Source organism: Pantherophis guttatus, chromosome 2 (genome assembly GCF_059756535.1).
Source record: "Pantherophis guttatus breed Tessera chromosome 2, ASM5975653v1, whole genome shotgun sequence".
NCBI classification, from domain to species: Eukaryota; Metazoa; Chordata; class Lepidosauria; order Squamata; family Colubridae; genus Pantherophis; species Pantherophis guttatus.
In genome coordinates this window covers 90,133,407-90,158,545 of record NC_142064.1, presented here as the reverse complement: position 1 = coordinate 90,158,545, position 25,139 = coordinate 90,133,407, and the positions used below count along the sequence as shown (strand labels likewise).

Genomic DNA, 25,139 nt, shown 5'->3' with positions numbered 1-25,139 from the left:
CATGATGAAAGCTAAAATTTAGATGCTTCCTAAAGACCAAGTTCCAGCTGTTACTTGGGTTTTGTTTTGTTTTTTAATTTCTCTGTATGTTTTTGGGTGTCTGTTTTGTTGGATTTTAGCCATAAGAGCCTTGGTGGTGCAGCAGACTAAAGTGCTGTTAAGTAGCACCAGCTGCCTGCAATTACTGCAAATTCAAATCTCACCAGGCTCAAGGTTGACTCAGCCTTCCATCCTTTCGAGGTAGGTAAAATGAGGACCCGGATTGTGGGGGCAATAAGCTGACTTTGTATAAAAAAGAACACCGCTTGGGGGGGGGGCGAAAGCCCTACTAAGCAGGTATATACAAAAAATATGAAGGCTATTGCTTAACACATTGTAAGCCATCCTGAGGCTCCGGAGAAGGGTGGCATATAAATCGAACCAATAAATAAATAAATAAATAAATAATAAAGTTCTATCCATTAATAATTTTTTAAAAATATCATTTATTAGAAATCTCAGATCTAATGAAAGTGGGCCAATAGAAGAAAAAAAACCCAGTCTTTTGGTCATTAAGAACTATATCAGGAATTTTTTTAAGTTTGAGGGCTGTACCTCTGTGAAATTCTGAATTTTTCAGAGGGGATTTAGATGGTGTTCTTTGTTGTTTACTGTCTTAAGTTTATATGGTTTTTCAAACTAATAATTTTAACTCTGGGTGATGCACAAACAACAAAAAGCAAAGAAACCCAATATAATTAAAAAACAATGAATAAATCCAAATTTATATTACACTCCTCCAAGTGAGAACTCCAATCAACTTTATCCCATTGCCCAGAAATGAACCAGATTGTTAGAGCTTTTCTAATGGCCAACAGGATTGGAGTCAAGTGTATATTGATTTTTAAATGTGATGATCCTACTGTAGAAAACACTACATTTTTTGTTGGTTTCCACTTCAAACAGGAAGTATGCCACAGTCCTAATCAGGAAATGTCTGAGTGCCACAAAAGAGAAGTTGAGGATTACATGCTGATCTGTGACCTATCAGAAGTGCTGAAATCTTTCATCTGGCCCTGATACTCATATTGTGGTATATCCTCCAATTAGGGAAAATGCTACCATTTGTCAGCAGTAATGTAAGCAAACAGTTGCCATTTTAGTCTTCAGAGTTTTATTCCTCATTAAGAAAGGAGCAAATTAATTATTAAGTTATTGTTCAATCTTTATGCTTCACTTTGGGCTCTTATGAAATGTGGACCACTTGGTTACATATTCTAATCTTGGTAACTTGATTGATTATTCTTAACCGAATAAACAATTTAGGGATGCAGGGCCTGGGAGAAACTGCCAATTGCTAATCTGGTCTCCACAGATTGTTCTTTCTGATGTGACAGTAGTGATGAGTCAAAGGGAATCGATCAATCAATCTTGCTACTGAAGTAACATTGTAGTCTATTCTATACAGCCTATGACAGTAATAATGCATCAAAGAAAATCAATCAATCAATCAATCAATCAATCAATCGTCTTGCTATTGCAGCGCCATTCCATTCTATTGTAGGATAGTTAGAACCTATGTCTGCAAAATGACAATAATAGAAAAACAGGAATGAGTCTAAAAGAGAATGGAAAGTGGAAATCCCCGGAAGTCTAAGGGTGGTCATTTGCCGGATGACTAAGCAGCATTCCAAAATTTTCTCTTTTGCTTTTTGAAAAATCATTTTAAAAAAATGTTCTTGTGGTAAGGCTTCTTTTGAATCCAGTCAAAAATAAAAGCAATGACATTCTTATTCACACTGTGCAACTCTGGCAGCTGCAGACACACACACACACACACACACACACACACACACACACACGATCACCTCCCCCTCCATATATATATATATGGAGTGGGAAGTGACCATGCACTGTCCAGACCTTCTATATTTGGTTGAGATTTTCTCATTTTGGCATTTTGACTGTGTGGAACAAGCTTTCTGGAAGTTGCTGGGTGATGGGGAATCATGGAAGAAGTTGTATTAGCCTTCCCCTAACAGGCCACAAACCTGAGAAGTTCTAGTAACTTTTAAAAAGTGTAGCCCTAATCTTAAAAGACAAGCAATCACAGAGAAAATTAACCACAAAACAAGTCAGCCCTGTCCAAAACCTCAAGGGGAAAACATGGCAAATTAATAACTGGATAGACAAGGGTAGCTAATTTGTAAACGCTACCCCAAGGCTTTGGAAATTCGGTTGCAGCTGTGTGTCCTCCTTCAGCCATCATCACACAATTTTGCAGGCAAATTTTCTCCCTTCACTAGCAAAGAAATAATGGTCTCTTTAAAGAGAGAAATAGGACCAAGGAATGAAGAATTCTCTAGACAGGCATCCAAATTTCCTTGGGATATCTGGACCTAGTCTGGAGGTTTGGATGCTGCATTTCAACTAGATGCCAGCAACACAAGAGCTCATTCATTTTCCAGCCAAATTCGAGTGGAAGCCACATTTATCTCTTTATATGATGGTTATATTTCACAGCCCATAGGGCCACATAAATGTCTAATCATAGTCTGATTATAGCAGCCTTTATTTAGCATATAAATTTTCAGTCTGTTTAATCAAGCCGATAGACCATGTTCCTTAAGGGCCTAAGGACAGAAGAAAGCCTAAATGCCTATGACTGATAACTGCTCTTTACAAAATATGTCATCTGAATTTTGTAAAAAGCAACTAATTTGGAGAAGGCTTGAAAGCATGAACAAACCATTTGCCTGCAGGATTTTTCATACCCATCCTGCTCTTTCTTTCTCTGTCCCTTTGAATCTCAACATTTTCAATGACATACCAGAAAGAATGCATTTTCAAACATTCAGGGAATTACCTATTTTAGTGAGGCACCTCCCTCCCCATTTATAATTAATTGTCCGCCACATTCTATAATGTGCAGAATTTTGTGAATTGGTGTCTGAACATAATTGCTTCCCCAAATTCCAATTTCCTTGAAGGCCACCTTTTAAATATAAATTTTCCATGATGCAGACTTTAAAATTGTTCCCCAAGTTCCTCAGCATCAATTTCTTTTTTCTTTTAACCCAGCTATCCGAAAACATTTTTGTAACATGAAATAAGTTACTTTCAGATATATCTTTCACAAATAAATATTTTTATTATACGCATCTTTGGCTGGAGAAAGTTGAATCTGCTCACTACTAATTTTGGTCATGTGTCAGAATCTGTTTTGGCTGACCTCACAAATCTACTCCAGTAGATATCTTTGGCACGTGTATTATATTTCTAGTGCTTTATCCAGGCTGTTTTTTTGCCTTTTAATAATCATATATGTTTTGTTTGGCATATTAAAGTGCAGAGCAATCTTATTGTGCATTTACAACATTGTTATTGCTTTAATTTTAACTTTGTAAGAGATCCTATGCAACTCATTTCAGCTACTTCAGTCAGACCTTCCTACTTATACAGCAGGGCCCCAACTGTACATGAGTACGTTGTTCTGTTGTGCCCAACTCTCTGTGATTTTATGGATCACAGCATGCTAAGCCCTCCAATCCTCAACCATAAACCCATCCCCACCACATTGATACCACTATCTAACCATCTCATCCTTTGCCGTCCCTGCCTCCTTTTGCTTTCAATATTTCCCAACATCAATGACCTTTTGAACAGAGTTGACTGATTTGATCTCCTTGCAGTTCAAGAGCTTTCTTAACAGAATCTGAAGATACCTTATGTGAATTTGATTTGTTTCCAGAAATTTTTAGTACACCAATTTGTCTAGCATAATCCTCAAAAACTGAGTTTCCACGAGGATGGGGAAAGAAATCCATGATGAGACCCAATGATTGCTGAGGGAAATGTTTTTCAACTTGCAGGCTTTAATAAAGGCACACTCTTAATGAAGGTGAGGCTGACATCTTTGTTGATCTTTATGAAACAAATACTAAATATTTCTGGAAGGCCTCTGAGAAGTGTGAAGCCGCTGGGCGAGATCATCCGTGGCTTCGGGGTGGATTTCCATCAGTACGCTGATGATACTCAGTGTACATTTCCACCCCGGGCCACCCCAATGATGCCCTTGAAGTGATGACCCGGTGCCTGGAAGCCATACAGATCTGGATGGGGAGGAACAAGCTCAGACTCAACCCCTCCAAGACCGAGTGGCTGTGGTTTCCGGCGTCCCATCATAGTCAGTTGACTCCATCACTGACTATTGTGGGTGAGATCTTGACCCCCTCAGAAAGGGCTCGCAACTTGGGTGTCCTTCTGGACTCACAGCTGTCTTTAGAAGACCATCTGACAGCTGTGGCCAGGGGGGGCTTTTTATCAGGTTCGCCTGATTTACCAGTTGCGTCCCTTTCTGGACTGGGATTCCCTACGCACAGTCACTCACGCCCTCGGTACCTCCCATCTGGACTATTTTTTTTTTATTGCAAAAGTTTTACAATTACATTTTCACCCCTTTCCCCCCCCCTCAACCCACCCTAACCTTCCCAACCTCCCTAACCCTCCCTAAACCTCCCCTCCCCCCAGACTTCCACACAGTGTACTCATATCAAGTAAGAAAAAACCCCCCTTTATATAAAACTTATATAAAACTTGAACCCCTCCCTCCCCCTTATAATTTTCTTTTTTATCTTCATTACATTAACATATTTCTATCTTAATATATCATTTTCAAATGAAAGCTATTTGATACTTCCTAGTTTGGTATTTGTTCTGAACATAATCTATCCACTTTTTCCATTCCCATTCATAAGTCTCTTGTGAACAGTCTTTTAGATATGCTGAAATCTTCGCCATCTCTGCAAAACTGGCCATCTTCAAAGTCCATTCCTCGATAGTGGGCAAAGCTTCATTCTTCCAGTATTTACCTATCAACAATCTTGCTGCTGTTATCATATACAATATCAATTTTGTTTCACCCAGTGTAAAACCCTTAACTATACCCAATAAAAACAGTTGTGGAGAAAATTGAATTTTTTTCTTCAAAACATTCTGCATGACCCACCAAATTTTTATCCAAAAAGCCTTAACTTTCCTACAAGTCCACCAAACATGATAATATGTAGCATCTAAACAATCACATCTCCAACATTTTGGCTGAACATTAGGGTACATACACGACAATTTTTTGGGGTCTAAATGCCATCTATAAAATATTTTATAGAAATTTTCCCTCAAATTCTGCGACTGTGTAAATTTAACGTTCTGAACCCAATTTTTTCCCCATGTTTCCAGCATCACTGGTTCTTCAAAATTTTGTGCCCACTTAATCATACAATCTTTAACTAATTCAGTTTCTGAATCCCTTTCTAACAAAACATTATAAAGCCTTTTAATATGCATTGGACCTTTCTCTTTTATGTGTCTTACCAATTCCTCCTCATGCAACATAATACCAGTTTTTTGGTCCTCTTTCCATCTCAATTGTAATTGATTATATTGTAACCAAGTTAAGTTAATCCCTTCATCCAACAGTGTCTGTAATGTCTTCAACTGCCATCTGCCCGCATCTGTAAAAAGAACCTCTTTGTATAACCCCCCCCCCCAAGTGACATTATATTTGTATTCCACATAATATGACCAAGATCCAGCCATAGCGGTATTTTATAATCCCATTTGAATCGGTGCTTCTTCCAAACTCTCATCAAAGAATCTCTGAGTATATGGCTTTTAAATACTTTATCCACTTTGTTGTCATAAAATAAGTAAGCATGCCATCCAAATTCAAGATCAAAACTTTCAATATTCAGTATTCCAGTCTTTTTCCTTCCAAACCAATCACTTGCTAAGGTCAAAGCTGCTGCTTCATAATATAACTGTAAGTTTGGAAGTTTAAGACCTCCCCTTTCTGGAACATCCTGCATAATTTTCAATTTCACTCTCGGTTTTTTCTCGTTCCAGACAAACTTATTCACTCCAGTTTGCCAGACTTTCAGTTGTTTATCACTTTTAAGCACCGGAATCATTTGAAACAGAAAAAGAAATCTTGGCAAAATGTTCATCTTAACTGCTGCTATTCTTCCAAGTAGAGACAGCTGCAGTTTTTTCCAACTCTCCATATCTTTCTGCACCTCTCGCCACAACACCTCATAATTATTTTGGAACAATTTCATGTTTGATTCTGCAACCTGAACTCCTAGATATTTTACCTTTGGTACAATCTCAAAACCTGCCCTCCTTTCAAGCTCGTGTTTACGATCTTGTGTCATATTTTTAACAATCATCTTAGTTTTTTTTTTTGATTCAGTCTAAATCCTGAAACTTTACCATAGTCTTGTATAATGTCCTTCATCTGGATTATTGATTCCATTGGCTGTGTTAGGGTAACGACCAGATCATCTGCAAATGCCTTTATTCTGTAATCCTCTTGCCTTATCATTATACCTTTCAAGACATTAGAATCCCGTATTGTATTTAACAAGACTTCTAGTGTTAAAATAAATAGAAGTGGGGACAGCGGACATCCCTGTCTAGTTCCTTTTTCGATTTTAAACTCTGTTGTCAAACTTCCATTAATAATAATCTGTGCCTTTTGCTCTTGGTAAATTGCTGAGATCGCCTGTATAAATTGATCCCCAAAGTCCATCTTTTTAAAAGTCTTTAGTAGAAAATTCTAGTCCACTCTATCAAAGGCCTTCGCTGCATCCAAGAAGACCAGCACTGCAGGGATCTGTTTATTCTTCTCAAGATATTCCAATAAATCTATTACTTGCCTTACATTGTCCTTCATGTATCTACCCTCGATAAATCCCGCTTGATCATCATGAATCACCTTTTGGATTACTGGCATCAACCTGTTGGCTAGTACTTTTGCATAAATTTTATAATCAGTATTCAGAAGAGATATTGGTCTATAATTCTCCGGTTTTTTAGGACCTGCTTGCTCTTTTGGTATCAAAGAAATATACATTGTTGTCCATGATGGGGGTATTTTACCCCCTTGTTGGATATTACAAAATAGATCTCTGAGTTGTTCCACCATTTCTGCTTGCAAAGTTTTATAATACACTGCAGTCAAACCATCCGTTCCAGGAGCTTTGGCTGTTTTTAATTGTTTAATTGCTACCATTATCTCCTCCTCTGTTATAGGATGATTGATTCTTTCCTTTTGTTGGTCAGTAATTTTTGTAACTCTTTTATTATCTAAGTATTTTTCTATAAGTCCATTCTGTACATCCTCTTTAGCATATAATGTAGTGTAGTAATCCACAAAAGCTTCTTTAATTAATTTTTGTTGAAAAATTTCTTTCCCTCCAATATCAATACTATCAATAGTCCGTATACTCTGTTTTTTCCTTAATGTGTAGGCCAACCATCTGCCCGGTTTATTGGCATTACAAAATGTGTTATGCTTCGCATATTGTAAGTTTGTTGCAACTTGTTCTGCCATAAGCATTTGAAATTGGTCTTTCAAAAGTTTTATAACACTACGTATTCTTTCATCTGTTGGGTTTTTAATAAGTAACTGTTCTTTATTCTTTATTTCTGCTTCCAATTCAGATCTTTTCTTTTGTCGAATCAGTCTATGTTTAGAATTCATATAAATAAGCACCCCTCTCATATAAGCTTTGCTTGCATCCCACACAATTTCAATTGGGGTACCTTTATTCAAATTTATTTCAAAAAATTCTTTCAAATGCTTTTTAAATTCTATTATATTTTTTCATATCTGAACAAGTTCTCATTTAATCTCCACGAGCGTCTCTCAGTCTTGCCTATCTCAATTTCTATCCATACTGGGCTATGGTCGCTCAAGGTTCTTGGAAAAATCTTTGTTCTTTTTGTCTTGACAAGTAAATCATCTGACAACAAAATAAAGTCAATCCTAGAGAAGGATCTGTGTCTGTCAGAAAAAAAAGTATAGTCCAATTCTTTCGGATTATGTATTCTCCAAATATCTTTAAGTTCCAAATCTTCTTTCATGTCAAAAAAAGTCTGTGGTAATCTGATCCTAGACTTCGCCAAACTCTTTTTATCTAGTTTAGAATCAATTACTCCATTCCAGTCTCCCATAATTAAAATAGATCTATAGTCCCATTGCAGTATTTTAGTATGTAACATTTTATAGAAGTGGTCCTGTTGTTGATTGGGAGCATAAATTCCAATCAGAAGAATTTGGCCATTTACTGTAAGCAATTCAATTGCTATAAATCTACCATCTTCATCTGCTTCTATAACTTTAGCTGTTAATTTTTTATTTACATAAATAACCACACCATTCTTTTTTTGCAAAGTTGAAGATATAAAATGTGTTCCTAATTTAGAATTTATCAAATATTTTTGATCTTGAGTTGTGATATGCGTTTCTTGTAAACAAATTATATCGTTATTAAATTGTCTCAAATATGCAAATAATTTCTTCCTTTTCTGTGCTAAATTCAACCCATTCACATTCCAAGATAAACACTTAATCATCATCTTTATCTTTCTGGAGCAAAGAGCAGAATAACCGAATGTCTTCCGAAATCTTCGGTCTTACTCCCCCCATGGCTCCAGTCTCTTGTGTAGTACTCTTAGCTCCCTTTTTATCTTGTCTTTCCTGTTGTTGCTTTTCTTTAAGTTGCTTAGATTTTGCTCGGGTTATACGCTGATCCTTGACTTCAGCCATCCGAACCAGGTCCAAGATTGGAGAAGATTCCAACAAAGGCTCATCCAGAAAGCCTCCTTCAGCACCCTGCATTTCCTCTGGCTCCTGCTTGGACTGTTCTTGCAATTCTTGTTGAAGTTGCTTCTTATCACTCTCCTTAATCTCCAGAACTGTAGATGTACGTGGAGATGGTGTTCTTTCTTTGAAAATAGTAGTGTAAAAATGCTCCGCCTTCTCCACAGTGTTCAAACGATGTCTTTCTCCCTTGTATTTCAAAATTATGCCAGTTGGGGCATCCCACCGAAATGGTATCTGTTGATTTTGCAATTCTTTAACAAGAAAGCCAAAATCTTTTCTGGCTTTCAACATTTTAGGTGGTAGTTCTTTGTAAACTCCAATTTGTGAGCCCCCTACTTGCACAGAAGTATGAAAAGATTTTTGCAGGATATCATTTCTTATTGCTCTGTCCGTAAAATATATGACCACATCTCTAGGCAGTTGTCTTTGTCTGGCCACCCAAGAATTCACTCTGTAAATTTTATCTATTTTGTAAAAAACCACATCAGGATTAATTTTTAAAATCACTGCCAGAGCCTCAGCACAGGTCTGTCTCAAATCCTGTCTGTCATCTTCTCTGATTCCTCGAAGCCTTATGGCAAATTCCATTGCCCTGAATTGCATCATAACAATTTCATTTTCAACTCTCTGCATTTTATCATCAACATCAGAAATTTTATAGTCATTGTCCTTCATCTTAACATTGACTTCTGATTTAAATTCTTCCACTTTAGAGTCAACTTTAATAATAAATTCTGCAAGGCCAGATGCCACATCTGATATTTTTTTAGTCACCTTGCTATGATTCTGTTTCACCATATCTTTAATTTCATTAATTTCCTGCATAATTTCCTGTTGAGACTTTTGAAGTTTATCATCTATTTCCTGTTGGGATTTTTGAAATTTATCATCCAAAACTTTAGAAATAAATTCTTTTAAATCTCCAATATCAAAATCTTTTTTCTGAGTCTGTAACTGTTGAGCAGGGGGAAGCTGCGTTTCACGTTTGTGTGTAGGGGATTCCCCCCCCTGCTGCCTTCCCTTCCTGCTTCTTTGAGGCCATCCTGCCACGTAAACTAGTTTTTCTGAAGAGGGAAGTCCCTTTTCCTTTCCCACCTCCACAGAGACTTCTAAAAAAGTCCCCAGATTTAATCAAATAAGAACTGGAGTAAAGCAAAGTCAAATATTAATAAAGAAGAATTTTTCTCTTGTTTCTCTTATTACAAGCAAAGAAACTTTGTAGCAACTTGGTAACTTTGTAACAAAGCAAGATGACTTCACCAATCCACACTCGCTGGCTCGTTAACTCTAATGCTGAGCGCCATGTTTTTTCAAAGCACTTTCACTCATTCGCATTTTTCTCAGGTTAAAGAGTCAACAAAGCGCTAATACTTGCAATTCCAAGTTTCAGGGTTCAAGTATATATCCGCTGCTTGTTAAGGTTGGTTCCTTTCGCTTTAAATGTTTACTGCAGCCGGCTTGTTCTGCAAAGGCAGAATCGTCCCACGCCGCCCGGAGTCTCAGCAGGTTGGAAGGGAGCCGCGCCTGTTTCCTCCCCAGAAACAGTTCCCTGGGGGGTTACAGGGGCTCGACCTGTGCCCTGCTATCTCTCCTCCAATAATCCTCAGGATTTTGAAGTTTTCGAGCCGCTTCTCGATCGCGAAGCGGCTCTACAGGCGGCGGGGCTGGCGGTCCTTAAAAAGGCACCGTCGTCGCCGAAGGCTAGCAAACCGGAAGTCCCCATCTGGACTATTGTAACGCTCTCTACATGGGGCATTCCTTGAAGAGCACCCGGAGGCTCCAACTGGTCCAGAATGCGGCCGCGCGGGTAATTATGGGAGCGACTCGACGCTCCCATGTAACACCGTTCCTGCGCAAGCTTCACTGGCTCCCGGTGGTCTTCCGGGTGCGATTCAAGGTGTTGGTTGCCACCTTTAAAGCGCTCCATGGCTTGGGACCTGGGTATTTACAAGACCGCCTTCTGCCACCGATAGCCTCCCATCGACCAGTACGCTCCCACAGAGAGGGCCTCCTCCAGGTGCCGTCGGCTAGGCAATGTTGGCTGACGACCCCCAGGGGGAGAGCATTCTCTGTGGGGGCCCCTACTCTCTGGAATGAGCTGCCCCCGGAGATTCGTAGGATTCACGACCTTCGTACCTTTCGTTGTGCCCTAAAAACATTATTATTCCAACAAGCAGGGCTGGCCTAAATAATAATAACATTTTACTATTTAAATGGGTTGTTTTATTAGAGTTTTTTGGCCAATTTATTTAATTGTTTTAAATTGCTTTTAATTTTTATATTGTCATGGGGTTTTTTTTGGCTGTACACCACCCTGAATCCTTTGGGAGAAGGGTAGTATAGAAATTAAATAAAATAAAAATAAATAAATAAAATAAAGTGAATGGTTGCTTATTATGCCTGCTAAATTATGATTACACCATGCACGCATACATGTATACTGTATGTAATATCAGGAATAAAAAAGAAACAGAAAAAACATCTCCCAAGAAGATACCTTCCTATACCAGCAAACAACTTATTCCCACAATTTCTTTAAGATACTAACATCATCAATTAACTATCAATATCTTATTTTCTTTTTTATGCCTTCGACTTAGTTTTTGATTCCTGATGATTGCCTGGCCTACTCCCTGCAGTTTGCTTGCCATGTTTTTTCAGAAGTAGTGTTGCCTTTGCCTCCTTCATAGAGCTGAGAGAGTGACTGGCCCAAGGCCAGCAGCTGGTTTTGGGCCTAAAGTAGGACTAGAACTCAGTCTCCCAGTTTCTAGCCTGATGTCTTATCCTCTACACCAGTGATGGTTAACCTTTTTGCCATCGCGTACCAAAAGTGGGGGGAGCATGGGGGAGTCACGCGTGTGCGTGCCCATACCCATAATGCAATGCAACCCACCCCCTAGAAAGCCTTGAGCCTGGGGAGAGCGAAAACCGGGCCTTCCCCACCCCCACCTCCGGAGGCCCTCCAGAGGCCAGAAACAGCCTATTTCCTGACTTCCGGTGGGCCCAGAAGGCCCGAAAATCAGCTGGCCAGTGCATGCATGCGGGCTGCAGCTGAACTAGGGCAATGCTTACGTGCCCACCAATATGGCTCCGCGTGCCACCTGTGCCATCACAGCTCTACACCATGGGGGTCAAACTTGCTGTATCATATTGCCAGCCCGTGATGTTTCGCAATGTTTTTCCCATTCGCAGAGCTGGGTTTGTCGTGGCCTGCACATGACGCATCCGGCCCGGAGGCCACCAGTTTGACACCCCTGCTCTACACTGTATTACTTCTGCTAACTAAGCATCATTTCAAAACTGTTGCACATGCTACAGTTGAGCATACTGTACTGCTGACTTTAATCTAACTTTAAATGATGCATGGAAATGATGCACTGATGGTGGTTCCCATTAAGAAACCTATGGATGAAACAAAACAAACACATCAATGCTGCTTGAAGGACAGTTTAGTCAGAGATTTTTATTTATTTCTCTGGGGGGGTTTTCTACCGTTAGTGTTGAACTAGTACCAGTAGGTGTAAGCTTACTGAGGGCAAATGAATTCTTGTTTGTGCTCACCAACAGGCTTCTGAGAAATTTGAAGGCAACCAAGCAAAGGATGTTCATCAGCACTTGCATTCTCATTATCAGGAACTAGATGAAGCTCTCTGAGAGTCGATGGTGTCAAGTTTGGATGAAGAAGAGCAGGAGGAAGATTCCAATACAAATCTGAGTTTTTTAATATTTAAAGACACTAACCAGTTTGGTTAATGAAGCAATGGAGACTGATCCATCCTTAGACTGCAGCATAAAGTTTAGAAAGGCATCAGGACGTCCTGATGTCCTATGAAGAATTGCAACAAGAGTTAAGAAGGAAAAATTGGCAGTTGACTCTGCAGGCTTTCTTTGGAAAAATGGCAAATGCAACTATCCATGATATAAATAGTGAATATAAAAAGTCAACAGTAGTAAAGCTTAGAATGATCTCACAAATTTACAGTATTCTTCCAAAATATACTGTGAATCCCCCCCTTTGTTTTATTTCTTTATCCATCTTTATCATTGCTTCTTTATTCTGATGTCATTGTTTTATTCTATTATAGGTTTAAAATGTTTGGAAGATTATAGTAAGTGGAATTGTGACTGTATGGGCGCCAAGGGATTATCATATTTGAAAATCACAAATAATATCAGGATGTAGAACAACAACAAGGGAAAAATAATTTTGCTAAGAGTCTCTAAATGTCTCTTTGCTAAGAGACATTTAGATATGATTTTATTCGAAGTTAATTATTTTGCATGAATCAAAGCAAATACACAGTATGTGACCCAGAATAATGTTGTAGGATCCAATCTGGGTTGGTCACCAGGATCAGAGGTTTAGTCTGCCGAGCTTTTGGACTCGTGCTGGAACCCATCCTCAGGGAACTTCTCTTTAGAAGAGAGTGTGCTTTGGGTTATTATATGTGTAGTATTTATGTGGTACCTGGTTGTTTATAGTTTTTTTTTTTGTTGATTGGGGTGTTGATGGCTGACTATTAAGTCATTGACAGTTATTTTGTTGTGCTGCCAAGTCCTTGGCTTCTAAATACCTGATTAGCTGGTGGTAAATCAGCACTCCTGTTGACTGACAAGGGGCTCGTTTCCCAGGCTTCAATCATTTCCCTGGCTGTTTTGTGCCTGCTCATCCAACAATCTTAGTAGCTGCAAAATTGAATGTATATCCTTGTTGATTGCAATGTGAGGCTACCAATGAGTTTGGGTCTCCTTGTCTGACCACTTGCTTGTGTTCTTGCAAGTTGGTGGTTAGCTTCCTCCCTGTCTACCCTAATTATTTTGGATACCCAAAATTATTATTTCAATTTATTACCACTGAATGGCATCTGTACTGCAGAGGGAATGTAAGGAAGGGTACAGGCAGAGAGAAAAAGACTATGTTGTGTGGGATATGTGTAGAAAAGGAAGCCAGACTTCTGGTGACACCCACAACATTCACTGGGAACTGACATATGATGATAGAGAAAATTGTGTGCATTTATACAGTTTTGAATGGAACATCAAAATGGCTACCATTTTGAATAATTGATAAAACCTATGTATGTGCAAATCAACCAACTCTTCTCTTCCTGCTTTCCTTGCATGTTTTAGATTGAAGGTTTTGTTGACAGCAAAGAGCAAGAGCAGATAAAAATTCTTAAAAGTACATTTCAAGAAAATGATTCAATGTCCAATGCTGCCAAAATTTGCTTCAGGATTTTTTTTCCGGCATCATACAGTGTGAATGTAGCAAAAAAAAAAAAAAAAAAAAAAAATTAAAATCCTTTTGGCATAGGTTTTACTTTTTAATTAATTAAATGTAATGTATCACACCACTGGTTTTGGAGGTGAAAAAAGAAGGTGGGTAATACAAGGCTTGTGAAAGTCCTGTGGATATTGATTCAATCCTTAGTCACTCTGCTTTGATTTATTTTTACAAATACTTTTTTTCCCTAGCTCAAATGAGTAGAGTGTTAAGACTGAAAAATATGATGGAAATGCTGAACAACTGGAAACAGGGAAAGGATATTTATTTATTTATTTAGAGGAGATTCATTACTTGTTTGTTTATCATAGTTTCCAAGCTACATGTTTGCGTTTTCTCCCCCTAAAGAGCAGTTCAGATATTTCAGTTACTGTGATGAGCATGACAAAGTCAATTTTCTTTATTGTTTCTGTCTACTGCAATGAGCAGGTTTTTACAAATCCCTTGGGGTTCACATTCTTCAAAGCCTTTGTAAAATGCCCAGCCATAAAGAGCTAAAGAACAAGGTTTAACCTCGTAACCATATATGTACCACCCAGAGAGGCACAATGGAAACACCAGAGTAAACAACAGCAATGAAGCTAATTAAAATAAAGAATTGGAGAGATGGGGAAGGAAATCATGACTTTAATACAAAAGGTAATACATGGAGAAGGACAAATAAATAGGTAGGGCTGGACAATAAGCAGGAATAGATAAAGGCAATAAAATGATGGATTGATTCATTATATAGAGAAGGATAATGAGAGTCAGGTTGGTGTAGTGGTTAAGACATCAGGCTAGGACCCAGGAGACCATGAGTTCTGGTCTCATCTTAGGTATAAAGATAGCTGGGTGACCTTGGTTGAATTGCTTTCTGTCAGCCCAAGGAAGTAGGACAAGCCAAACCATTCCCCCCAAAACTGGCAAGAAAACTATAGGAATTTGTTGACACAGTCAACAGATTCAAAGGCATGGGGGAAGGAGGAAGAGGAAGAGGAGAAGGAGGAAGACAAGGGGGAGAAGGAGAACAAAGAAAATAGGAGGAGAAGGAGGAAGACAAGGGGGAGAATGAGAACAAAAAAAATAGGAGGAGGAGGAGGAGGAGGAGAAGAAGAAGAGGAGGAGGAGGAGGAGGAGGGGGGGGGGCACGTAGACATATACTGCTCCATAGTGCCTTACGGCACTCTCTGAGTAGTTTACAAGGTCAGCATATTGCGTCCACAATCTGGGTCTCATTTTACCAACCTGAGAAGGATGGAAGGTGAGTCAACCTTTATTCCATGAGGACAAACTCCAGTGTGGGCAGAGTTAGCTTGCAATACGGCATTGTGCTATGGCATTGAAGCAAACATATTGGACAAAGTATATACCAACATTAAACATAGCTACAGGGTTATCCAGTTACCACATTTGGGACAATCAGATCGTATATCACTGCTTTTAGCACCAGCCTACATCCCTCTCAGGAGATGGGCTCTGCTTATAATAAAGACGGTGAAATCTTGGCCAGAAGCTGCTTTCCAACAACTTCAGGACTGTTTTGAGAACACAAATTGGGACATCTTTTACTACCTTGACTTAGAGGAGTACACTGCAGCTGTTCTGTGCTATATCAAACATTGCACAGATACTGTCACTGTGGATAAACGTATTAGGGTCTATCCCAATCAGAAGCCCTGGATGACTAAGGAAGTCCAGTGCCTCTTGTGTGACAGGACCAAGGCCTTTAGGTCTGATGATGGGGCAAGATACAGTCCTGCTAGAGCTAGTCCTATGGTGAAATCCAATTTATTTTTTACTACCGGTTCTGTGGACGTGGCTTGGTGGGCGTGGTATGGCTTGGTGGGCATGGCAGGGGAAGGAAACTGCAAAATCCCTATTCCCTCCCCACTCCTAGGGGAAGGATATTGCAAAATCTCCATTCCCACCCCACTCTGGGGCCAGCCAGAGGTGGTATTTGCTGGTTCTCTGAACTGCTCAAAATTTCCGCTATCGGTTCTCCAGAACCTGTCAGAACCTGCTGGATTTTACCCCTGAACTAGTTCGAAGAAAGGTATTTGGAAGACCAAGACTCATTATAAGAGGAAGATTGAGGATAATTTTTACAGTAATAACATAGGCAGGCATGGCGAGGGATTCAACAAATCACCAACCATCAACCGACCAAGGTCATCCCTACTGAGGGGGATGCTTCATTGGCAGAGAAATTGAATCATTTCTTTGCTCACTTTGAAGTGGAGACATCAGAGACAGCTAAAATACAGCTACCAGACCATTGTAGTCCCCACCTCATGATGGAGGAACAGGAGGTGAGGAGCATTTTGAGGGCTGTGGACCTTAGAAAGGCTGCCAGTCCTGATAGTATCCCTGGCCGAGTGTTTAGAAACCGTGCTGATCAGTTGGCTGGAGTCTTTACCAGGATCTTCAATTGGTCTTTATCCCAGTCCACTATTCCATCTTGTTTGAAGGCTTCCACCATTGTTCCGCTGCCAAAGAAGTTCCCTATCAATAACCTCAATGATTACAGACCAGTGGCACTCACTCCTATCATCATGAAGTGCTTTGAAAAATTGGTCAGTTGGCAATCGCTTCTGGTCTTCCACATACATTTGATAAACACCAGTTTGCATACAGAACAAATAGATCTACAGAGGATGCTATAGCCATCCCTCTTCACACTGCTCTGACTGATCTGGAACAGTGGGGAGGCAAATTGTTCTGTCCCCAACCACACGCACACACACCAACAGACGTTCAAGAGTTAAAGACGAAACCAGCCGGCAAAATCCTTTTCCTTATGATAACGGAACTTGGCAACAACCTAGTGGCTGCCTGCCAAGAGTTTATTATTTACAAAGAGGAGAGATAACTTCTCCCCACTTCTGATACATCAAAAGAAACAACTCAATAATTACGGAGTCAATCAAGTCCAGAGATAATCCAGCAAAGTCTATAGCCAAAAGTCCGGCAATGCAGAATGGCATGTAAGCTTTCAGCTTTGTTCGTCACAAGGTTTGACTGGCCACCACGCTCCCTTTTATATCCTGTGGGGTGTGGTCCAGTGACTCAGCCTAATCTCGGGCACGCCTTTTCTTCTGTTGCGCGCACTTATCTCTGTGACACTGGCGTGGATCCAGCCAAGACTCATTACCCTCATCACTGTCCATCTGTGGCTGCATGGACGTGCTTGGCCCTGGCCCTATCTCTTGCCCTTCGGCGGACACCGAAGGCATTGCCAGAGAGGAGGGTCCTGGAGAGGGAGGCCTTGCCAACTCCTCTCCTTCACTCTTGGAGTCCTCTCCTGCCAATGACACAGGCTCAGATAACGGAGCCACAACACAAATGGGACTTTTCGGCTCGAACTCTTGATGCTGCCTGTTTCTCTACCAGGGTTTCACCTCCACATTATTATGCCTCGGCACATAGACTATGTCTAAACTTATGGAAACCTTGGCTTTCTCATTCAATCTGCTTTTGGATTATGGATTTCCTGTCTGGCCACTCTCAGAGGGTCAGATTAGGTAATCATACCTCCTCGGCCCTTATTCTTGACAGTGGTACACCACAGGGTTGTTTGTTGAGTCCCTTACACTATACTCTTTATGTACATGACTGCATTCCTAGTCATGCCAGTAATACTATTATTAAATTTGCAGATGATACAACTATGGTAGGACTCATCTCCGGGGGGTGGGGGGATGAGTCTGCCTATCGAGATGAGGTGGACCGGTTAAGGACCAATAATTTGGTCCTTAACACCAATAAGACCAAGGAGCTTATAGTGGACTATAGAGGGAATAGATCAGACATCCAGCCCTTGGTTATCAATGGAGACCAAGTGGAGCAAGTGGCCAGTTTTAAGTTTTTGGGTGTTATCATAAAAGAGGACCTGATCTGGGGCACTAACATTGCAGCACTGGTCAAAAGGGCCCAGCAGAGATTATACTACCTGAGACTTCTCAGGAAACAACAACTGAATGAAAAATTGCTGGTGACCACCTACCGCTGCACTATAGAGAATATCTTAACTTACTGCACCTGTGTATGGTTTGCTAATTGCATAGCAGCAGATAGGACAGTGCTCCAGAGGGTTAACATCATTGCCCAGAGGATCATTGGTTGCCCTCTCCCCTCCTTGGAAGAGCTTTATAGGTCCCGCTGCCTTAAGAAAGTTCAAAACTTTCTTAAAGATCCATCTCATCCTGGGCACCCTTTTTTTGAACTATTGCCATCTGGCAGACGGTACAGGACAATAAAAACAAGGACAAATAGGCTGAAAAACAGCTTCTGTCCCAGAGCAGTAACTATGTTGAATTCTATTGTATAGTGTAATATTAATGCAGTATCAGACAAGAGGTTTTCAATTCAATTGTGTAGAATGTGAAGGATGTGTGTTTTTGTTTTATTTTTTTTACAGTTTTCTTATGTACGATGTACACTGAAGATGGCATTTAATTTCATTGTACGAGGTGCAATGACAATAAAGTAAACTTAGCTTAAACTTAACTAACCACTGCACTACCATGGCTCTCTAGCAAGAAGCTAAAGTAAGGGAAGTATAAAATATAAAAATGTAAAGGCTGACTTGTGTGTAAAATATGATATAGTGGTTAGGGGGTTAGATTAGGACCCCAGAAATGCAGGTTCAGATCCATGGAAGTATACTGGATGACTTTGGGCCAGTCACTCTTTCACAAGTTTCTTGTGGGAAGAATCAAGAAAGGCCATTTTATATGCACTATTCTGAGCCCTGTGAATAAAACTGGAGTATAAATCAGAGGTGGTATTCAGCAGGTTCTGACCGGTTCTGGAGAACCGGTAGCAGAAACTTTGAGTAGTTCGGAGAACTGGTAAATACCATCTCTGACTGGCTCCGCCCCATCTATTCTCTGCCTCCCGAGTCCCAGCTGATTGGGAGGAAATGGGGATTTTGCAGTAGCTTTCCCCTGGAGTGGAGAGGGAATGGAGATTTTACAGTATCTTTCCCGTGCCATACCCACCAAGCCACACCCACCAAGCCATGCCATGCCCACCAAGCCATGCCCACAGAACCGGTAGTAAAAAAAAATGAATCCCATCACTGGTATAAATCTTCTACATGAAACCTACTAAAACATCTGTGATATACCTTTCAGGCATGGGTAAACTGGGATATGTAATGTTACAAAATAGTCTTCATGTCAGCATATTTGGTTAAATCAAATGGCAGAAATACATCTATCTTCCCATCTTTTTAAAAACAGGGTTTAAGCTATTTCAGCTTTCATGCCAGTAAAGACAAACACAAATCCAGCTGATTGAATTAAATTGATATCAAGTAATCCCTGCTGAAGGATTCTTTAGAAATGTGGAAATGAGTTTTAGACATTTTATATACAAAGTTTTAACCTATTAGATGAAAAAAATAGACAAGTAAAATCTAATTAAATTTCATTTCGTATGTAAGAAGTGAGGTGGTGATACCAGTGAGAATAACCCATTCCTCTTCTTATAGTTAGGATGCAGACTCCTTTATTTTTTTAAAAAAGAGAATAAGAATGTAAGATAATATATTATCGGGAGGAAAAAAACATTGTCTTTTGTTTTATAGATCTTTGACGGTCTTACATTCTTATTCTCTTTTTTAAAAATAAAGGAAACCTTTTGATTAAAATGATTTTTTAAAAATGGAGTCATTCCTTCTACCCTGCAAGGAAAAAAAAATTCAAATGAAGCTGGGTTTTGTAACCCAATTTTTTGCTGGAACTCAGACTTCAGATCCTCATCCATTTACTTAAGACTGCAATCCCACGTTTACATCTCAAAGTGTCAGTCCTGTTGAACTTAATGGGTCTTATATTTTGAACAATGTGCAAGATTATGCTTTTAATTTCCCTTCATGGGAGGTACCAACTTACTTTTTGAAAGGCAGGAGCTGTTTCCTGAAGGGAGTTGGCACAACTCCAGTTTTTCTCACTCCCCAAGGTATAATCTGCCTGAAATGACAGCAGGGTATACAGGTTTCTAGTATGGAGTGAAACTGACAAAGGTTGGCTCTCAGCCAGTTTTGGATACAGGCAAAAGAGGAGCAATGTTATTTTGAAGTTACAATTTGGTTTGTGTGTATGTGTTTGTTTAAAAAAAAAAAACAAGCCCTCTTTGGAAAAGAACAGTATGTGTGTGTGTGGCGTGGAGGGGAGGATCTCACAAAGAAGTGAAACTTTAAATTGAAGCATGCCAAGTTTACATGGAAGAGCTGTGGTTCCTGTTGCATTTGAGGTAACTCTGGGTCACTCACTTTCCTTTGGTCTAATCAACTTCATACGGCTGTTTTAAAAATAAAAGAGGATAATAAAAGAGGATGTGCTTGCTGGCCTGAGATCATGGAAACAAAATGTGATCGCTAATGACAGGATGTGAAGTATAGCCATTGGGCTTGAACTTTATAATTTTTAATCAATATTTGGAATATTGCTTGCTTGAAGTATTGAAGTCTTGCTTGAAGTCTTACAAAGGTAGAATTTGCTGGAGCACAGATGCTAGTCTGTGAATTCTGTGAGCACAGAATTCTAGAGGTTTGATTTCTAAATCAAACCCTTTCAGCTCTTGTTTCAACCAAGCCTGCTTCCAACTCTTTTCGTCATTAAAAGGTCTCATATGGGTGAATTCTCTCTCCTTCTGGATAAGAATGGAAGACACTCCTCCATTTCTTGTTGTGAATTTGTTTTATAGCTTTACCATCGTTAAGGAACATCATACAAACCAGGGGTGGATTCTACTTATCTTTACTACCGGTTCGCAATGGGATCAAGCGAAGCGAGCACGCCTTGCTTCTGTGCATGGGCAGATTGCTGATGATGACATCCGGGGTAGTGGGCAGGGCCTCCTGTCAGTCTTACTAACGGTTCTTGCAAACCGGTCCAAACCGGGGACAACCCACCACTGATACAAACCCATGAGTAGTATAACATATAGGAACTCCGAACAGTGCTAAACTATTCAATTCACTCGGTCCATTCCTTACACAATAGACTGAGCTTAGAGCCATAGATCATTAAAAATAGATACTTAAACATCTTACCTAGATGTTACCTAGCCTAGTGATGAAACGTTCAGAAACCAACATACAAGCTCAGAGAATGAACCTCCATTCTCATCCTACACTTGAGCTACTGGTATTTGCCACTATTGCAAATGTAAACATTTCAACTGTTCCCCATTTCTTGGTCACTAAAACTGCCTTTGCTTGGGATGTCATGCACTGTAGCAGTTTTCTTCCCATTGTTTTCCTTGGTTGTTACTTCTGGCTGGTCTTTCAATCTCTTTTCTCACTCTCAGCTTCTTTGAAAATTGAACCTGCCTCCTGCCATTTTGCTGGCTAATGTTGTGTTGTTGAAACTTGCCAGCCAACTTTACATTCATATTGCCTGTGATGCCAAACAATCAGTTGAATGCAGGGGTGAAATCCAGCAGGTTCTAACAGGTTCTGGAGAACTGGTAGCGGAAATTTTGAGTAGTTTGGAGAACTGGCAAATACCACCTCTGCCTGGCCCCGGAGTGGGGTAGGAATGGAGATTTTGCAATGTTCTTCCCCCAGGAAGGGAGGGAATGGAGATTTTGCAGTATCCTTCCCCTGCCACACCCACCAAGCCACACCCACAGAACCAGTAGAGAAAAATTTTGGATTTCACCCCTGGTCGAATGGCTAAACTCTCTCAGTTAGCCGGTGGGAGTAGATTCCCAATTGGGCAAATACTTCAGGAGGAAAAAAAATCAGTTTTCTCATTATTACCTTTATTTGTCAGCAGTCTGGTGGTCTAGAACTGCACTCTGGTGTAGCGGTTAAGGTGTGGGACTGGCACTACTGAGCCCCAGAGTCCAGTTCCATCCACAACCGCAAAGAATTGCTGGATGCCTTTGGATTATTTACTCTATCTCTGCAAAACCTGCAGCTCAGGGTTCTTATTATGGAGGACAAAATGGGAGGGAGGAATGTAATCTAAATTGTCTTGAACTCCTGAATAAAAGGTGGAATATAAATCAGATACATTAACCATGAGCCTCAGATTTCATTTTTTTCCTCTTAAATCCCATTGAAAGTAGCTGATCGGTCAGGTTCCATATAAGATTTGCAGCTGGCAAGCCAATTTGCTCTTCTCTTATTCAAATTGTACATTATAAGCCTTGTGATCAGGGCCATATCAATGCCCTTGATGGTTTCCTAAGGGAAGAGGAAGAAGATACAAGGGAGATTGAGAAAAGAAGAGTGGGGAGTCGAAGAAAAATAAAGAAAAGATGCCTAAAAGGTTGAAAGAATGCAAATGATGGTTTAATCCTTGTTGAGCTCTGATTCTCCTATCATTATTTGTAGCTTCTCTCACTAAGTGATGAAATTACACCTGACAGCATGAGTCTATTAACAGAAAAATTACGCCTGCCCTTGTTTGAGTGGACATGGCCCAAAGAGTACTAAATCTTTGAAACAAAAAAGAATCTATAGGAGTTCCTCTGTAACAGACAATGATGAGAACAATAATCAAAGCAATGTTGTCATTCCATACATTGTAGGCATATCAGAAAAGCTCAGGAGGATCTTCAGCCAACATAACATACGTGCACACTTCAAACCCCAAAATACACTAAGGCAGAAGCTTGTCCACCCCAAGGATAAAACACCCAGACAGAAACTGAGCAACGTGGTATATGCAGTACAATGCAGTGAACCAGGTGCAGATCTGTACATTGGGGAAACGAAACAACCACTTCATGAACGTATGGCACAACATAGGAGAACAAACATATCAGGACTAGATTCAGCAGCCCATCTACATTTAAAAGACACAGACCACTCTGTTGAAGACAACAACGTCCACATATTGGACAGAGAGGACTGCTGGTTTGAAAGAGAGGTCAAAGAAGCCATCTATGTCAAAATTGAACAGCCCTCTCTCAACAGAGGGGGTGGGATACAACATCACCTATCTCCAATCTACAACACAGGGCTTTCAACAGTTTCCAAGAAGGCTCCACACCCATTTGCACTAGTCAGGTGATCTTGAGGACACAGATAAACCTCCAGGTGATCTTAATGACCTGCTAAAAGAATGCAGATGACCAGCTGTCTCGGAGGAGTATAAATCCTTCCATTCCCCACCATTCAGTCAGAGTTGAAGAAGCTGAAGAAGCTTCTTGGGTGAGAAATGAAACGTCTTCAAAGAAAAACCAGAAAGTCCAGTTGCCTCTTGAAAAAGCACCATTGGGACTAAGACCTGGATGCAGGGGTGAAATGTAAATTTGTTACTACCGGTTCTGTGGGCGTGACTTGGTGTGTGTGTGTGGGGTAATATGACTGGGTGGACGTGGCCAACTTTTCTTTTTTTTTTTTTAACTTTTCAAAGCATTTTTTCTAATGCTTTGAAAAGCCTCTCTGACGATCAGGCAACTCAGCTGGGATCATCAGAGACTTTTCAAAGCATTTTTTTTACCACCTCTTCGGCCAAGAGGTTGCAGAAAAAAATGCTTTGAAAAGCCTCTGAGGATCCCAGCTGAGCCGCGCAATCATCAGAGGCTTTTTTTTTTTACTTTTAAAAGCATTTTCGTTGGAAGAGGTTGTAGAAAAATTGCTTTTAAAAGTAAAAAAAAAAAGCACCTCTGATGATCGTGCGGCTCAGCTGGGCATTGGGGGGGGCGCAGGGATTTTTGCTATCGGTTTTCTGAACCACCCGCTGCCATCGCTACCGGATCGGGCGATCCGGTCCGATCTGGTAGCATTTCCAGGCAGGAGCATTTCACCCCTGCCTGGATGATTGAGAATCTCCATAGACATAAATCTTAGAAATCTTAGAATTTTTTGAGCTGGTGAACTAAATCCATATTTAAAGGCTGCTTCTCCTTTTCTCAACTTCTTGACACAGTTGTATTCACCGCATATTTCTGCACCATTAATGGAAAGCCAGCATTATTCTTTAGCACCCGTTGTCAGCTTTCTCCATGTGAACTTACTTGGCCTTTGATCTCTTGACACTGTTCCATTCCTCTTGAATGAAGTGCCTTATATTTTCAGTTTATGAACCTCATCACACTCTTGTCTCTTTGAGTTAAGTAAATTGATAAAATATGACAACTACCATAGACTGGATATCTTACTTTCGTGATCATTTTATGCCTTTTTCAGGATGTTCTCTGCAACAAGGTGGAACCACACCCTTTATTTGTATGAATTATTTATATGATTGTTACTTTGGGTTGGAATAATGGAATCAGATAAAAAATATTTCATACACATACCCTATTTGGGTTTAATCAGCAGCTTCCACTACTTGACAGCTCTAAACAATCTAAATACCCATGCTTTTATAGTTTAGGGGTAGTTAAATCTGCCCAAGTTTTTTTGTGTATTATTTGTTAAATGTTTTAAACCATCCTATAATTGAAGCTCTCTAGGTGGTTCATAATAAACATACCCAAAGAAACAAATACAATTTGAGCTAAAACATATTGAATAAAATAAAATAAGAATAAAACCAAGAGACCATACAAACTAGACAGCAGCAAGGCTAACATCAAAATGTAAAACAATCTGGAGAGTGTTTCCTATTTTCCCAGTATGACAATTATTTATCCTGCTTCCACATGAGAATGCAACATCTTTTTGAAATGCCACCTGAAAATCATCATAATTTTTATTCTACAGAATACATATTTTACACACTACTTTTTAGACTTGCACATTTGAAAGCAGTTTCTCATGTATGGTGTTTTAATGTCATTTGCATTAATTTATGTGTTGGGTACATGTTTTGCTCCTCATATGTATTTCTGCATGACTTTTGCGAAGTACGATCTGCTCCCAGTGAATATCAAAATACAATAGCGTTCCACTACATGAATTGGTCAGAACAATGTATTTGTATGAAATTGAACAATGGTTTCCAGCGGTGTGTGTGGTGGTGTTGGGGGGGGGGAGAAGGGTGGACAGACTGACAAGAATAAGTTTCTCAATTGGCCTCATTTAATCTGATTGAACAAAAGTTTGATTGCATTTCACTGCCTAATGATTTTCTTGTTTGGAATAACAATGTGCCTTTAATATTTTATTTATTTATTTATTTATTTATTCCTTCCTTCCTTCCTTCCTTCCTTCCTTCCTTCCATCCTTCCTTCATTCATTCATTCATTCATTCATTTATTTGGCATTGTTGAGATAGATGCTAAACTTTCCATAGTTGTAGAGGGCATAAGGAATGG

At 39.8% G+C, this 25,139-nt stretch overlaps 2 long non-coding RNA genes across 2 annotated transcripts in view; both read left to right on the top strand.

The window, feature by feature from the left end:
* The window catches only part of LOC117661611 (uncharacterized), a 67,836-nt gene that overhangs the window by 32,923 nt on the left and 9,774 nt on the right, over positions 1–25,139 (top strand). The window lies entirely within an intron of this gene.
* LOC117661612 (uncharacterized) overlaps positions 1–25,139 on the top strand; it is a 30,768-nt gene that overhangs the window by 2,805 nt on the left and 2,824 nt on the right. The window contains exon 2 of the long non-coding RNA XR_009622303.2: positions 946–1,118. This is a non-coding gene — a long non-coding RNA (uncharacterized LOC117661612). The remainder of the gene's footprint in view (positions 1–945; positions 1,119–25,139) is intronic.